Source organism: Erpetoichthys calabaricus, chromosome 2 (genome assembly GCF_900747795.2).
Source record: "Erpetoichthys calabaricus chromosome 2, fErpCal1.3, whole genome shotgun sequence".
NCBI lineage: Eukaryota > Metazoa > Chordata > Cladistia > Polypteriformes > Polypteridae > Erpetoichthys > Erpetoichthys calabaricus.
This window is the reverse complement of record NC_041395.2, coordinates 137,740,287-137,752,814: the sequence shown is the minus strand read 5'-3', so window position 1 is coordinate 137,752,814 and position 12,528 is coordinate 137,740,287. Positions and strand designations below refer to the sequence as shown.

The window sequence follows — 12,528 nt, the reverse complement described above, 5'->3', positions numbered from 1 at the left end:
TGGACCTCTGGCCTTCAATCCATCAATGTAGGGACTGTAGGTTTACTAGTGTCACATTCTAAAACCTACTAAATATAATTTGAGTCACTTTGGCGAGCCTGGAGCCTTTCCCACCAGCCCAGAACAGGGTGTTAGTTCATCGCAAAGCCCACTCATTCAGACTTCCACTTAATCTAACCTACATGTCTCTGGGGATGTGGGGTGCGGACACCAGGCAAACATGCAAAGCCCACACCGAGGATACTACCGGCTGCCTTACCAAGCCATAGAGCTCTTCTAGTTCACTTCATATTGCTGTGACTTTTTTTTTTTTTGTTTTGTTTTTTTTAATTGGCTGATGTTTTTGTATTCGATGTATCCGATTTGATAGCATTGATATGTACCTCTGTCATAGTGGTTGCTTTATGTTAATGTGAATGATTTTGTTTCAACGAACTTCTAATCTGGGTAATTCCATGTCACATCATCACACTTCTGGGGCCTCATGTTTAAACGGTGCGTACGCACAAAAATGTTGCGTAAGAACGTTTCCATGCTCAAAACGCGATGTATAAGATCTAAACTTGGCGTAAAGCCACGCACATTTCAACGGTACCTCATACCCTGGCGTACGCAAGTTCTGTGCTCGGTTTTGCAGACTGGCGGCACCCAGCATCAAAGCAGTGCTACTGTTCCTGTGTGGTTATCCTTTCTTTTTCAGATCCACATCCCTGATGCGGCTTTATAAATACACTGAAATTAACCGCATATTGTTTATTAGTTTATGGTATCTGATTGTAATTAACCTGTAACAATATAATGGTTAACGGAATGGCCAAACTATTCTAAATACCATAGCTGCTTTAGCGTTGTTACTCTCACTGCACCTTCTTCTTCTTTCAGCTGCTCCCATTAGGGGTTGCCACAGTGGATCATCTTTTTCCATATTAAACTCACTGCACTACTCGGAGTATTTATATCACTGTATCTGAGTGTGAATCACAGATCTACAGCAGTTGATTAGAAAGAGAATTATCGGTATACAGCATCAAGCACACGCTGCCTCAGCCATGCTGTCTATTGAACTGCTCTCATATGACAAATGCTTCAGAGCCTTTCCTGTACGGACCTCGCAGTTCAGAAACAGTTTCATCCCAAGAACTCTAAACGCACTCAATCAGTCCATCAAGTGCTCCTTGTTGAACTGTTTGTACTTATAAGTACAATTACCTCACTGTAAACTTGAGATAGTTATAATATTGCACAACCTGAGCCACTTTATAAAGCGCATATTTACATAAGATGACGATATCATTTTTAAGATGAAATGCAGCAAAAAATGTTTATTATATTATACAGATAAAACTTTAACTACATGGTGCCGCAGCACTAGCGAGGAGCTGGAGCTCCGTTCACGGATTGTTCCTGCCTCGCGTTGTATTCTTGCTGGTGCGACACTGGAAGGATAAATGGATAGAATAATTAAACATGTACTACGAAGATATTTCAATGTTCCTTAAAAGTTTTGGAGAATCGTCGTTCTAAGCTTACAGATGGCTTAATGTGTAGTACAGAGCTGATTGTGTGGCGATTCGGTATTTGGAGAAAGAAAAGTAAGGACAGGAATTGGAGGTTAGTACATTTGAAAGAGACAGTACTGCTGTGATATAGTATCTCATCGAAGATAACATGCTTTAACTCCTATCATTATGAAAATGATATCACATATACATCTCAGTATTTTAATTATTCAAAGAGCTGTAATATCACGAATGTAATGGTTTCTGTGTCCTGTCGGAGGAAGAGAAAGCCCGGAAGCACGTAGTGATTCACACACCTAGAGCACATAGAAGATCAAATACAAAACAAAGCATTTAATGTGCTACTTTAGTTACGATGGGATTTCAGAAACTAGTAAGTTAAACGATTTTAAGATGAAGTTTATGATGTTCTACTTTAATGACAAAATAAACTACGTGATTAAAGTGGAAATTTTGAGATTAAAGTTGACATTTCGTGCTTTTTTCCCCACTGTTTTTTTCTTTGTACCCTAATAAGCTTTCATATGACACTCAGACGGTGGGCTACGACTCTCCGTTTCACAGCGACTTTGATATGTGACTTCTTTTTTATTTCAGGCACTGTGTGACTTTGTGAACTTGAGCTTTCGAGTTTCTCCGACACTCTGTCACTCGATCAACTTCCTTTTGTTGTTCATACCACTGTTTAAACCAACAAATAGTTAAGTTTCTCCTTGCCTCCACTTGGTATTCGCTGAAATTCTTCTATTTTCCCTCGTGCTTTTGCCATTGTCTTTTCACAGAAGGCTGAGCTTAAGGGCTATTTATATTGATTTGCATATTCAAAGAGGCGTAATTCTGGGAGGAGTTGGGGCGTGGCAGCAGGCGCGTGCACGTGCGTTACTTTTCACGCTGATCGGGATTTATGAAGCGGAACAACGTGGAAGTTGGCGAACGCACAGATTTATGCATCTGGATTTTTTTGTGCGTAAGCACATTTCCACTTTTGTCCGCACGCCATGTTATAGTGCGAGTTCTACGCACGCCGTTATGCATGAAGCCCCTGGTCTTTAACGGATTTTAACAAATCTTGGCATGCTGATTTTGTCATATGAGCAACTCATGGAACTGAAATTTCAAGTGTCTTGGATCAGATTAAGGGAGATTTAAGATAACAAAGTTTGAACTTATTGGGGGCGGGGATTACGACTTTGACTCTCCCTAAATATACGTTGCACAGAAATGGTTTTAAGATTGTTTTAAAGCACTTTCCCAGCTCTATACTTTGCATAAATACTATGTTGTCCCCAAAATGAAAAATGATCATGCTATGAGTAATTATAATATTAAAAATTGAATAGGAAAAAAAACTATTTTAAAATTGGTCATTTTTTTTTACTAAATCTACTTTATAATGTCTTAAACATCTCCAGAAAATTTGGTCTTTGGTTTCTGAGTTATTGCTGAGATATCATTACTTACCTCAAGTGTGCATCAAAACCACAATTCCTTACCATGCTGCTGAATAGCACAGGGTTATTAGGGTTCATGAAAACTAAGAGAAAGCCAGAACTAACAGTGAAAATATAATTTTAATTGAAATAAAGATAAAAATCAGCATGTCAAGTTTTGTTAAAACTTGTGACAATGAGGTGCAAAAGTGTTTTGATTTGACATGGAGTTACCCATTGCAGTTTCTAATCCCTGGATTATTTTATTTCCTGTACCTGCAATCTTCATTTGTATTACTTTGCCTTCTTCATTGTAATTTGCAGGACAAGCATAAATAACAATTCCAATCCACTGGTTACATATGGCATTGGGAAGCACACAGGCTGCCTTGTTCAGTCCTATGCAGGTTAGGCAAGGAAAGGAATGAAAAGAAAAGAAAAAAGCAGTAGGTGGTGGTAAATGCACTTTGACATCTTCACACACTGAAAAGTGTGTACTGCACATCAGCCGAGAAGCTCCAAACTGCTAACCCCTCCGTGACCGTCAGGTGTCCCATAGCCCGATCGCCCTGCTGGAGTCGAACACGACTGCGCTACGCCAATACACCATCTTTGTGACACCTGCCATTTACCACTTCAGCGACATTAATACACACACACACACGGAATACTAAACGGCTTTCCTCTACCATCAGTTTTCAAACCGGTGGGCTTCTATTTAATTAAAAGCAAGTAACGTTCCATACAATCAAATCAAGCCCAAACCGAACAGAAAGAGAGGAAGGCCAACAGCCAGAGTAAAACATGAAGAGTACAAAAGACGGAAGAGAGTCCTTTTCCCCAATATAAATGCTTATTCTAAAATGTGGGGGTCTGAAACACTAATACTGACATCGCGCCCTCCCCGGTGTTTCACGTCAATCCGCTCAAGGGTTACCCGAGACTGGTGGGCCCACAGTAAAGTGTACGGTTCGTTTACACTCCTAATGCTCTGCACGCGAACATTCAGGCCCCAGATGCGGGTCTGTCGGACTCAAGGACAACACGACTGCCTCTACAAAGCCTGAGTCCGTGCACTGGACTGGCATAGTGGGCCATTTAGGGGGACGCCGTCGGGGACATTTAACGGAAATCTAGCTCCTTCAAGTCAGTGCGAACTCGTGTAACGGAACATCTCGCTAAACTCGGCCTTTTTTTAATACTTCATAAGGCTGGCTATTGCACCCTGCAGTAAAACTATACAATTTTATGCCAATATTCTATTTAGCGCAGCAACGACTTTTTCCTGCAAATGAAACACGTTCTTCCTACATCCCATGAGCAGTTCAATTAAAATCAATGCATATTTGATTAACACAACTATTTTAAAACCAGTCCCGAGATGTATACTTTACCAGTTTCCAGCCATTATTCACAATGAAAGCGTTAACACACTAATACATAACAGTCTCTGCTTTTCAAAAGCAATTTAAGGGAAACAATCAGAATCGCCAAACACTTCTGACGCTCCTCCTGCTGGCCCATCCGGAAAATGACTTCTAGTCGCAGGAATTGTGTGTCATGAACGTAACAAAGGAAGCGTGTCAGAGCAAGAGTGGACCTGCTGTCGCGAAGACCTGCTCGGAAAGTGCCACCTTCTGGCCGCGGCACAGATTTACTGGCGTAGGTTTAAGACAGATCGGTAAATAGACAAATGAAATAAATACAAAGGCAACCAAAGAGAAATCCGCAGCCAGAGACACACATTAATAATGCCCCTATTCCTGTATCTGCCTGAGCTGCTTTTCTTAGTAGAAGAGAACTAATAATGGTTACTGCCACGAAAAGAAAAATACAGATTTTCTTTTTCATAATTTGATATAGTGCCTTTCACAGAGTACTTCACAACAAAACATTCTATAACTCACAGGAATAAAATCCATGAACTAAATAGATTACACCTTTCTCTATAGTGGCTTATTCTGTCAATTGCTGGTAATATTTACAGTATATGCAACACACATTGAATACACAATGAGAAGTCTGAAACTTGAACGTACCCCTCATGAGAAGGACCTGGCAGTTGGGGAGGATGCAGGCAGTGCACAGTAGCGATCAAGAAGGCTAATATGATGTTAGGTTGTATCGCAAGTAATCAAAGTAGACCTCATTGTTAATGTTTGCAGTGCATCATCTATTGAAATGTATTTTGTAGTGCATATAGTAATAAAATGCATTACTACAAATGTTTGTGAAGCGCCATCTGTTGGAATGACAAATGCAATGCATTTCTCTCTGCTTACATGTCATTTGGTATTGGAATTGTAAAAGCAGTGTTAATGTTTGTGAAGTGCCATCTGTTGGAATGACAAATGCAATGCATTTCTCTCTGCTTACATGTCATTTGGTATTGGAGTTGTAAAAGCAGTGTTAATGTTTGTGAAGGGTGGCGCAGTGGGTAGCGCTGCTGCCTCGCAGTTGGGAGACCTGGGGACCTGGGTTCGCTTCCTGGGTCCTCCCTGCATGGAGTTTGCATGTTCTCCCCGTGTCTGCGTGGGTTTCCTCCCACAGTCCAAAGACATGCAGGTTAGGTGGATTGGCGATTCTAAATTGGCCCTAGTGTGTGCTGGGTGTGTTTGTGTGTGTCCTGCGGTGGGTTGGCACCCTGCCCGGGATTGGTTCCTGCCTTGTGCCCTGTGTTGGCTGGGATTGGCTCCAGCAGACCCCCGTGACCCTGTGTTCGGATTCAGCGGGTTGGAAAATGGATGGATGGATGTTTGTGAAGTGCCATCTGTTGGAATGACAAATGCAATGCATTTCTCTCTGCTTACATGTCATTTGGTATAGGAGTTGTAAAAGCAGTGTTAATGTTTGTGAAGTGCCATCTGTTGGAATGACAAATGCAATGCATTTCTCTCTGCTTACATGTCATTTGGTATAGGAGTTGTAAAAGCAGTGTTAATGTTTGTGAAGCGCCATCTGTTGGAATAACAAATGCAATGCATTTTATTACTACAAATATTTGTGAATGACAGAGACATAGCTACCAGACAGACACACAGGCACTTATCCTTTTATCAAGGTAGATATATGACCATATCAGTCGTTGCATTAATAGTAAGGTATGCAGTGTAATAGATTTTTTATTCTGTTTTTCCATGCTGAGGCTGTTGGGGCCTCCATTATGCTATCTGGCAAGTCATTCTCGTGTTTGGTGGCATTGCAGTTAAAGGGTCAGCTTTTGGTCACAAGTTCTGAGTGTCTTGTGGTACTGAAAGAATGAGATTGTGAATACAAACAGTAGCGGAGTTTCTGCTCAGGGTTGCTGGGATCACTCCATGACAGGGTGAGGAGCTCAGCACTATGGGAGAACCTCAGGGTTGAACCAGCAGAGTTGAGGTGGGAGGTGTACAGGGTGCAGTACACTGAGGGCAGACTCAGGACATGCTGCTAGGGTTACGTCTTTTTAATGGCTTAGAAGCATTTGGGAATTTCCCAGGAGGATTTGGAAGAAAAGAGGTTGTCCACCATGACCCTCACCGGGAAGTGAAATGTGGTTTGACTGTACTGCCGGCTGGAAAACAAATCTGAATGGATTGTGATCAAAGGAGTCGGCTTTAACTGAAGTAAAATACCGTAACTGAACTAGGCTGGTGCTCAGCTTTTCATTGTCAGGTGTAAACTGTACACTGTGCAGTAGCATAACACAATAATTACCCTAATAAACTTATGATAGCAAATCAGACCATGAATGCAACAACAAACATTAAAAACAACACTGCATGTTGTGAGCAAGACTGGGCCCTCAAGGAGCCAGAGCACACACGTTTATAAGCAGCTTTTCTATCCCATCCACCGGAATGATTTGATTTAGACTCTGTTTTCCAGGAAACATTAACAAAGTAGGAACAAACCTTTTGTCAGAGTCGTTGTCTTCTCCCAGTTATCAACATTGGCCTCGGAAAGTTGAACAGAAAAAGTTCTGTTTTCGACATGCTGGCACCTTGTAACCCTAGTCAGCGGAGTAAGGACTCTTCCTAATTCCAGCAGATACGCTTTGGGCCCATCTCGGCAGAGACCCTTCCTTTGTGAGCTCCAGAAGCCCACCTGGGTCCTGGGTCATGTGACCACAAGGGCCATTCCTGTTTTTAGCTGTGCCTTCATTGTGGCGGACCACCTGTCATAAACTTCTGCCTTCCGTTTGGGATGTGACATTTTGCTGATGCTTCTGATTGTAATCGGCGTGTGCTCCTGACTTCTCCTCTCCTCCCCTGCTCTCTGGTTGTCATCTGAAAAGAGAGCAGAACTGGCCTTGAGATTTCTGGAGCTTTCTGAAGACAGAATGAACTGTGACAATATTTACAACACATCGACAAAACAGCCGTGCTCGTGCCGTTGTCAATGTGTTTCTGATATTATGGGGTGTTTGTTCAGTAATGTGCAGTAAGTACTACAGGACAGACGAGTGTCAACAACACCTCTTGTAAGTCGTCTGTGATTCAGTGGAACGGAGTTCATGTTGACAGAATTTACAGCAGCTGAAGGCACAGCCATTGGAGCCGAGCATCTGAGCCCTTCACTGCACAGTGTACTGTATGTATAATCTGAGTATGTCAAAGAAAACTTGATTTGATCGTAATAGAATTTCTGTTTTTTTAATGTTACAGAAAATAAGTTGTCAAATCATCCAGTGTTTTATTTTAGTGAAGACAGAATGGAGAAACACAATAGGCTTTACTGATGAGGGCAGTTACTGTAGAGTGCAGTGTGGAACAGAGCAGATTAGGCACTGTGGAGGACTGGGGTGCCACGTGAAGCTCACTTCATTTAGCAAAGTCAAAGTGCAAATGATGGACGGCTAAGAGGTTCAGGCTGCCCCGATGTGACTTCTGCTTCGGTCACCTGTGGTGTATTCTGGGCTTTTTATACATATACATGTATACATATACAACCTAGACGAGAACAGGCCATTCAGCCCAACAAAGCTTGCCAGTCCTATCCACTTATTTCTTCCAAAAAAACATCAAGTTGAGTTTTGAAAGTCCCTAAAGTCTTACTGTCGTAGCTTATTCCAAGTGTCTATGGATCTTCTGTAAAGGCAAACTTCCTAATGTCTGTGCGAAATTTACCCTTAACAAGTTTCCAACTGTGTCCCTGTGTTCTTGATGAACTCATTTTAAAGTAACAGTCTCAATCCACTGGACTAATTCCCTTCATAATTTTAAACACTTCAATCATATCACCTCTTAATCTTCTTTTGCTTAAACTGTATCAGCTCAGCTCTTGTAATCTTTCCTCATAAATCAACCCCTGTAGCCCTAGAATCAGCCTAGTCACTCTTCTCTGGACCTTTTCTAGTGCCGCTATGTCCTTTTTGTAGCCTAGACACCAAAACTGCACACAGTACTCAAGATGAGGCCTCACCAGTGCAGTAGAAAGCTTGAGCATAACCTCCTTGGACTTGTACTCCACACATCATGCTATATAACCTAACATTCTCTTTCCCTTCTTAATGTCTTCTGAACACTGTCGGGAAGTCGATAGCTTAGAGTCCACTATGACTCCTAAATCCTTCTCATAAGGTGTACTCTTGATTTTCAGTCCACCCATTGTGTATTCAAACCTAACACTTTTACTTCCTATGTGTAATACTTTACATTTACTGACATTAAATTTCATCTGCCACAAATCTGCCCAAGCCTGGGTGCTACCCAAGTCCTTCTGTAATGATATAATGGATTCCAAATTATCTGCAAATCCACCTATCATCATGGTAGCTTGTTGTTTATATTCCTTTCCAACAGATGACAGTCCACTCTGCCTCACTCATGTTAGTTGGAGTCAGAAAAGGAGAAGAATAGTGCTCAAGATGTCTATGTGAAGGTATTTTCCAAAATAAATACTTATTTGAACCTGGGGTCTTTGTTTGTGAGGTTGTGTCTGGGGGCTCTGACATGCCCCCTAGTGGACACATAGGAGCTAAAAAGCAGACCTATGAACATATTTATTAAGCATTTCAGACTTACTCCTATGAATTGCACTAAACGTCTGACTAGGATAAGAATTTGTCCAACTTTAGAGACATGAGAAGTATTTATGAAGCTTCCAACTCACAATCCCAGCACGGAGTATGAGGCCATGTTTGAAACTAAATGACATCCCAATTTTATGGCACACCATTCTGCAAACTGGCACTCATGATGCTCATGACGATGCTTCTGATACTAACACTAAGGCTTTGCCACAAAGATAATAATAATTATAATAATAATATTAATATTCAAATTAGTAGCAGAAGAAGAAGGAAAACATAATAAGGAAGGATATTGCGCTATGCTGCATGTAATTGCTGCCACTTCACAACAACATCAAGAATAATACAGAAATGAGCACTGAAATAGAACGACCGAAATACACACACACTGAATGAGGGTTTAGCCCGATAACAGGCATGTTTATCTAACAATGAATGATCCACAAGAGTACTTCCAGAAGAATCACCTTCTCGCTGATAAGCCCACGGGAGGCTCGTAAAGTGACAGTTGTACTGAAACTACCTACAACTATTCTTAAAGTCACATTCACTCTTTCAGTATTCCTGTTTGTTCCTGCTGTCAAACCAGTGATCCTTCCTTACTTTCTGCGTGGCTCTATTTATCTAATGCCCATTCCCAGACTTGTAAAGTGTCCATGGAATACAAAGCTCAGCATACCTGTGTGACATTTCGCTGTTGACCACCCATCCAGCCCCAATTATCTTCTGGGTAATATGCTGACTCTACAATACAGTTTGCGCCCATGACTGTGTGCTGACAGTACAATACAATAAAATACAGTTTATTTTGTATAGCCCAAAATCACACAGGAAGTGCTGCAATGGGCTTTAACAGGCCCTGCCTCTTGACAGCCCCCCAGCCTTGACTCTCTAAGAAGACAAGGAAAAACTCCCAAAAAAAAACCTAGTAGGGAAAAAATGGAAAAACCTTGGGAAAGGCAGTTCAAAGAGAGACCCCTTTCCAGGTAGGTTGGGCGTGCAGTGGGTGACGCTGTGATATTGCTTATGTGCTCATCCACACTTGGTGCAATGACCTTTACATGTGTGCCGAAGTGTATAAATCTGTGTATCACCTCATGTGTTGTACATTCAAACTTTGGTGCAAAATTCAAGAAATGGTTGGTTGTGACTTACTCAAATCATTACAATTGCAAAGTTCATTTTCCCTGTGGCCAAAAAAAACCGCAAAGTTCCAAACACTTTAATTTTGTCTGACAGTTCATGGCTTCTCTGTGTAGATGAACTGATCACATAACCTACAAGTATTGTTACAAATATTATACCATCTCTGTCAAATTGATATATTTTATGAGTTCAGTGTTACCCAGCGTTTCCAAAGCATTCCGCCTTTCCCGGAATGTGTGGCAATATCTGCCTGAACCCCACCTTCTGGCAGCTCCTAGTGGGAACCATTAAATCATCCATCCATTATCCAACCCACTATATCCTAACACAGGGTCACGGGGGTCTGCTGGTGCCAATCCCAGCCAACACAGGGCACAAGGCAGGGAACAAACCCTGGGCAGGGCGCCAGCGCACCGCAGGACACACCCACACACACACACACACCCACACTTCAAGCACACACTAGGGACAATTTAGGATCGCCAATGCACCTAACCTGCATGTCTTTGGACTGTGGGAGGAAACCCACGCAGACACGGGGAGAACATGCAAACTCCACGCAGGGAGGACCCGGGAAGCAAACCCAGGTCTCCTTACTCCATTAAACCACTGGCCCAATAAAAACAAAAACCATGGTCTTCTTAGAAAACAAAAACTAAATAAAGAGAAAAGGCAAACTGCAGAAGTTACCTTAAAAGAGGAAACTCAAAAATTCAAACAGTGAAATCTTCAACAATAGCAGGATGTCCAAAACCTAGAAGAATCAAAAACAGAAATTACAAAATAAGGGCAACAGCTGATACATCCAAGGCATGTGTGGGCCAAGGGTGGTCTCACAGCTGTAGTGACAGGGGGTGTCATTCGGTTTGGCTCAATATACAGAGCACATGGAAAACAGCAGGAAAGAAAAAGAACAAGAAAAGAGAAAGAAAGAAAGAAATCAAATATATATTCAACAGCATGAAACATAAAATACATAAAAAGCACAAAATAAACAAATGCAAAGGAAAGAAACCAAAGCCAGGGAAATCTTCCTGAAGGGTCTTGTCACTCCTGGCTGTGGAAGTCTCCAGTGTCGCTGTCAGAGGAGCGCTAAGCTCACACGGTTCACTCTACCTGAGAGTCAAAGTGAATTTCTACTTTAAAGCCGTGTCTCCTAATGTCACCGTACAGTGCCAGTCAAAGAGCAGAGCTCTGAGGATGGCATAAGTAACTCAATGCTGTTACGATGGAATACTTTCATGACATTTCTGTAGGATTTCATACACTATGATCAACCCACTGGTGCGTAGGTCCATGTAATAGTATTGATGCCATCAGTAGTATTACTCGGCCCTTAAATCCTGTTATGTTACTGAAAGCTAGCAGGAATATTTTAACAGTAATTGGGAAAAGAGACAATAAAAATAGTCAAAAAACAGGAAGCCAAATTGAAAGTCAAAAATCAAAGTTAAAAAAAAACCAGGAACAAGTCAAAGACCAGAAAAACATCTTTAGATTGCTATATTTTAAAGAGTACAAAAACAAACAACAAAAAGAATTTTGGAATCTGCAAACTCGTACAGGGAGATATTCTTTTGATCAACTTTTAAACCCTTCCTGTCTTTAAGCAAAGGTTATGACCTCTGAGGACACACCCCTAACAACACACAATGTATTCCTAACGACAGGGACAACAAAATAGCTGTGAAGAAATGAACCAAAATGGTGGTGACACCAGCCCAATTATATAAAAAAAAATAAAGTAAAGCTCCAATCGAGAAGCTGGTGTCAGACTCAGAAACAAAAGAGTGGTCCGACTTGTGAAAAGATGAAGTATACATACACACAAAAAAAATCAAATAAAAAACATAATTGTACCAAATCTATTGTCATATAAACTCTAACATTTTCTTTATAAAATGAAAATTAATTACAAAATTTCTTTCATATTTGAGTGACATTAAAAACACAAGTTAAGGTTTTTCTGTTATGACTGAGCTAAATTTTTTAAATTATCGTTGGTTTTGGATATCGATGAATATGAACAGTTGGCTATTTTCTTTTCAAATGTGAGTTGTTGCTGCATTTTGTTTTTGTGGGCACCGCCATTTTGACGCCCTGTTGCCATGTACTGATGCTGTGTTGCTAGGGGTGTGGCTTATGCACACAACGCTTTCTGAGCTTGTGCTGTGTGTTATGCGGCCTACAAGACTGCATATCCATTCCTAAAAACCTTTGGAAGTTTCTGTTGTTTCAATTTCTGGTTAAGCGACATACAGTGTTGGCTGTGACTTTTAACTTTAACATTTGCTTTACAATTTTGTTTTGACGATAATATTTTCATCTTCTAGTCCTAATGTTTTCTTTTTTGTTCTTAAAAGCCTGTCATGTCTTTTGATCTTCTTATGCCGTGATCAGTGTGGAATCCAGACTGAAA

At 41.1% G+C, this 12,528-nt stretch overlaps 1 protein-coding gene across 2 annotated transcripts in view; it reads right to left on the bottom strand.

Annotated features, from left to right (window-relative positions):
- senp5 (SUMO specific peptidase 5) overlaps positions 1-4,497 on the bottom strand; it is a 31,584-nt gene extending 27,087 nt beyond the window's left edge. For both annotated transcript variants that reach the window (XM_051923951.1, XM_051923952.1), the window contains exon 1: positions 4,345-4,497. The gene's annotated coding sequence lies outside the window, so the exon portion shown is untranslated. The remainder of the gene's footprint in view (positions 1-4,344) is intronic.
- Positions 4,498-12,528: the final 8,031 nt, after the last annotated feature.